The sequence below is a fragment of the Oryzias latipes genome, chromosome 7 (assembly GCF_002234675.1).
Source record: "Oryzias latipes chromosome 7, ASM223467v1".
NCBI classification, from domain to species: Eukaryota; Metazoa; Chordata; class Actinopteri; order Beloniformes; family Adrianichthyidae; genus Oryzias; species Oryzias latipes.
Genome location: NC_019865.2, coordinates 9282600 through 9288599, shown reverse-complemented (window position 1 = coordinate 9288599; position 6000 = coordinate 9282600).

Sequence of the window (6000 nt, the reverse complement as noted above, 5' to 3'; positions counted from 1 at the left end):
GGTTTGAGGAAGGAACTTAAAAGTTGATTAATAAACTTCACAAAACATTCAAATTCAAACATAACTTCATGAAACAAAGGCAGAAACAAAATGGGAGACAAAGCAGACAACCAGAACACCAGTCACTTAAATACACTGAGTGTGATTAACCTAAATGAAGACAGCTGTGGAAAATTAGCAACCCGGTGTGAGAGTGACAGGGGGGAAACGAGACCTGAAAAACCATGACAGAACCAGGAAAACCAAACTGAATACAAAAACTACATTTAAGGGAATGATCTTGAAAGAAACATTGAATGCATTTGCATTAAAGTGCAAATATTTATGATTTTATGCATTTATTTTTATATTCAAGAATTCATATCTGCATTTATTACATGTCCAGACAACCATTGTAAAGGAAAAGCGACCTATGCAACCCAATGTATTAAGCTATAAACAATTAAAAACAATTTTTTAGCCGGAGACACATTTTTTCTGCATTGAACACCACATTTCTTAAAAAGTGTGTGCGTGTGTTATTGTGTGGCCCCTTGCTTGATATCTTATTAGGATCGTTTCTGGAATAACCACCACCCTTTCAGAGACCAATTGGCTTTACAGAATCAATGGAAGTCAAGACAAAATAATGTTCTAATGAGGGAAGCTGTGCACGCCTGGGAGTGTGTGTGTGTGGTTACTGGGAGCAGGCATGTTTTTGTGTGAGTGCTGGACTAAAAATGAGTCAAATTTGTTCCTCAAAGCTACACACAGCTTTTGGATATGCATGCAAAGCCATTTTTTTCTGTTGGGTCATGCGTGTCTCGTACAGTTGCATTCACTTACTAAATTTAAGACCACTTTTTGGTGTGTCTGACCCGCCTTTTCTGAGTCACCCCATAAAGCTTTGCTCCAATTAAGAAAATGAAATATTTAAATTAGTTATAACTAATGATGGACAATGACTAAAATATTGTACCACAATTAATTATGTGATTTTCTGTAGATAAATCTGATTCATCACATGTTTATTGATTCATTAACTAGAACTGACCAATAAGGCTTTTCTTGAATTAGGGACAAACATTAACAGCCCTCATTAAGTGATAAGGGTCCTTGTTAAAGATAAAGGATAAACAGATTCACCACACATGGATTATATTTAAAAAAAAACAAAAAACATGACAGCTTTGACTTTCTGTACTTGAAATGTTTAGTCTGTCCATGTTTCATTAAAAAAATGCAAATGTAAATGATAAAATATATGTTGGATGGACTTTTGAAAAGGGATTTCTCTTTGGTGTATCAAGTGAATCATTTTCTACCAGACTTGAACATGTTTGTAAAGCATCTTCAACAGCAGCAGTGAAAATGAAGACTCCTTTATGAAAGCCATGGCTGTCGAGTGATGTTCTGCTACATAAGCAAAATTACACACTGGCTCAATTATTTTAAATATGCACGGTATTTATCTTTTGAGCAATGCTCCCATTTATATATAATAGTTTCATGTATTACATTTACAAATCTCTGTTTTTAAACAGAGATTTTTAAACTGTCTGATCTAAATCCGGCTTGTCGAAAGCCCAAAACTGGAATGTAATTGACTTCATGACTTTGTGACTTAAAGTCTGTCATTATTAACAGAAATATTTGGCTTCTTTAGATAAACAACATTGCTTACTTTTTAAAATTTTAAGCTTGGAATGGTCCCACTGATCCTTGATTGCAGTTTTATTGTGTCAAAAACAGCAAAAAAAAATATCCTGTTAAGTATAAAAAATAAAGCCTCACCTGCCAGAGTTTAAAAAGATCCCGTCTGTTTTTAGGTGTCCAACACTCTGCCTCAGTATACTAGTGAGTGAAAAACTTTGGACGAATCCGAATTCTTTCCTTGCCCCAATGGCTTTTCCCAACCCCTACATTTTTCCTTCTAAACAGATGGTCACGGAAAAATATGTCCTTCTAATTCGGACGTTACTCCCACTCAATGACTTCAGTCAATGATCGTTAAAGTTGTAGCTTCCATTGAGATGGACAACTTCTTCCTGTTTCGTGGTTCCAGAACTCAAGTTTTCTAAGTGAAAAGACAGATTGCCTGAAGGTTAAACGGTGTGGCAAGACAGTCATTAGTGTGCAGCACGCAAACGTTGGTGATGTAAAAGAGAAAGTCTCTCCCTGGATTCAGTGTGAGATATCTCTAACACAAACACTTTGGCCCCTTCAAGGAAGGAGTCACAAGTCAATATCACAGGTCTCGTCAAAAAATTGAAACCAGCCTTGTCTTTGATTTTATTTCTGAGTGTTTGCATGATGTCCGACACAAGTTATTATTGAAAATATATTACTAATGACAAATCAGCCTTATTAAAACAGCAATCAGTTCCTCCAGCAAATCCAGCCCTCATGAAGCCAAACTCCAGCAATTTTGCAGTTTCTCAGGTTAAAAATGCTTTTATGATACATCAAATAAATATCACTGTATACTTTAAGTTTACTCAACAAGAAATAAACACTCTTTACTGTGGCAACACATAAAATAGAACTAGAATTGACACGGAGTAAACAGTAACGTAAAATTAATAAATAAATAAAGCTCTTCCCAAGATAAAAAACATGTCATTTATCTGCAGAGTGGCAGCTTGACAATCTCTTATATCTCTGTCCTATTGGCAGTTTAATGATACAGCCTTGTCTAAAGGCACACATGTGTTCTTTGCCTCCTGTAAATTAAAGTGTCACAACACACAATGTCAAACATGCACCAGCAAATATGTGCTACCCAATATAATTATCATAAAACGGATGCAATACACCGAGCAAGCATTTTTCTGCGTGACTATGCTTTTACGATTCCTGGCAAACTAATTTGTTGGTATTTCCAAATACACAGCTTTTCAATTTGCACTGTTGCTTTTACAAATGTTCTAACTCAACCCAGTAGAACAAATGATGACATTCTTTGTGCTCCACATACAGTTCTTTAAACCACCAGAAATTACTTTAATGCATGAAATTAATAGGATTTCTCTTTAGAGTCTGAGTTTGTTGTGGCTTCAAAGGATTTTTCTGCAATAGCAGACATTAAATCCTTTTTCTTTTTTTGCATTGGAACAATGCTGCTACTACTTGGCCACTTTTAATCTGTTTTGTGGCATAAAATTTGTATTTACCATAACAGAAATACAAATATGAAATAAAATGCTACATATAGCGACATCAGGGAGAAGAAACATGAGATGCTTGAGAAAGGAGATGGAAAGAATGTGGGGCATACCCACAAGCTCTTCTTTGTCTTGTCAATTCTCGTCATGTGGACAGTATTCCACACATCAGTCACAAGTAAGGGAACTACTTCAATCAAGAAAAGCCAAAACCTGCACATTTTGGAATCACAGTGTAAGAATTTCAGGCTATGGTTATTTTGAACATAGGTGCTGTCAAGACTATGTCTCAGGTGTAGATCTGTGTCCTTTTGCACAAATAATAGACCCCGGCTCCAATGTGAAGCAGCTAATTTGGACACTAGCTGTCCTTCATTCGATGCGGTCTGAATGACACAGTGGACAGACGAGGCAGTGAGGACTGACCACATCAGACGGCCAGAAAAGCCTTTGCATCGTCTATGATGCTCCAACTGACAGAAGTGGTTATAACAGAATCTGTTCTCCCTTCAATCATTTGTCACAAGCACAGAGAAAACAATGGTCTCACACAATGTGCAGTGCAGTGACAAAAAAAGTTATTCTGAGGTGCAAAAATGTTTTTTTATTTTTGCAGTCAAAGAGAAGCCACAGATGGTATTAAAAGTAACATACAAACTAAAATCACTCCTCTCGTGTTTTAGCCATAATTTAGTTACATACTTTTCTTTTGATGACCAACAAAGCAACAGTAAATTATTTTGTTAAAAGGTAGATTGGTAAAATGACACACATACACTAGTACTTGATTTGTTTGACTTTGTGTGAACATCCCCTCCAAAGAGTGACAGCCTCAGAAGCAGATTTGAATCTGAGTGACCAGAATAAAAAATCCTAAAATGACAATAATGTCAATAATTTTAGAGTTGTAATGTTTTGATGTTTTAAATAATTTGCTTTTTGGTAAAGAATTGTATTTAGTTTCAGTCAGTTTTAAAAAGATGGCTAAATGTGTAAACAATGTCTTTTTGGCAGCATTCTTTCGTCCATTTAAATTAGTTTTAGAAATTGTGACACTTTTATCTATGAAGTTTTCTTTTTTATTCTCCTTTTATATTAATTGGAAAAAATGCAATTTACAAAAAAACAATGAAATAATTCACAAAGACATCAAACCCTTTACTCAAAAGAATACATATGTATTTTTGAGCCCATTAATTTGCTTCTACCTGGAGCAATGATGAGTGTTCCCTGTGACACATTCATGCCACACACTTGACTAATTTGCTGCTTTTTATTTTTCACAAGAGAACGGTTCCTCTGCTGGTCTTATTTAAACCAGTGTAGGTCATTTAAAATGTTCATTTTAGCATTTTATTCTCAGTTGAGAGAAAAACACAAAGCTCGTTTTAAAATGACACATTTTGCTGATGAGCAGGATTAGGGATGCGTCAGCATGTTGTATTTATCCATTTTTTAAAAAAAAGGACAAATTATGATCATTTCAATATGCAAAATATTTTTCATTTTTCAAAGGATAGGATTTGCAGAAAAAAAGTGATTAAGGACATTTGCCTCCAGCTACTGACTCCAGAATTCATGAAATATTTAAGCTTACTTTTGTGTATTGATGTTTAGAGTGGCTTTACTATTAGGCATTCATCAGAGCTTTGATGTGCCATTATTAGCTGTGTGCAAGAATGGTTTAGGAATACTAAATGCTCATTTAGTGACTTAATCCAAATATTCTTTTATTTTTGCCTTTCCCAAGGATTAGCCAGGCATCCATTAATTTCTTCTGTAATTATTGCTCAACTGTTAGCTAAAACAGAAGAAGATTATCTTAAATTCCATTACACCTAATGAGTGGATTATGAGCCTGAGGCTTCTAACAAGTCACGCCTGTTTAAACTTAATGACCTGAAAATGTATATTAACAAGTTTGTGGGTTTCATCAAGTTTTTTTTTTTACCTACTCTGCTGCCTTTATGTTTTTTACTTATTTTTTTTGTAAATGAAAGAAAAATATTGGAAAAATTTTCTACTGGAATGAACACTGTATAGACTGAAAGGCTGATTTGATATTTTTGCAGTTTTTCCAACTTCAATAAGTAGGCCTATACCATTGACTGTATACGAGAACTGGAGTGAGTGGGTGTGATGTCACTCATATAAAATGACTTACCGTTACTTCCAGCTCCAACGCAATGAAGCCAATTCAGTCGATCATCATTTTTTATGGATGTCGCCATGTTGGAACCAGAAATTGTCAGTAAGCAGTGATTGGGCCGAGTTGTTCTGAGTAATTGTTTCTATGGCAACCATTCTTGCCAAACAGGAGTGAGCTAGTTGGAAGTAGACGCCCCTATTATTTACGAACAGGCTCAGGAGAATATGTCAAACGCTTCAATCGTTCAACATGAGACCACATGCTATTATTGAGGCATCTGATTGGCCAGTTTATGGCATAAATAACTTGCAATCAAGAAAAAAGATGTTTACATTGATTACAAAGATATTGTAATAGCTGTTTATTGCTCAATAGAAGTCTTTGCCTTCTCGTAGCTGATGGGTACTTCCATTTCGGAACGTGAAGGGGGCGGGGCCATTCAGTCCATGTTGTCATATACAGTCAATGGTGTGTTCAAGAGTTTTATCTTATAACCATTATTATTCTAAAGTAATCATTAATACTTGTTTTATCTGTGTTTAATCAAAAAAGTTACCTAACATTTATGTATTTTTGCCACTAATGGCATCAGTCGGTCATGTATATTAAGTCATGACTTCGTTATTTCTTTCCATTAAACAAATGTCATGTTCTTGTCTCCTTTTTTTGCACCTATATGGGAGGCATTTCCAAAAATATATTACTTTT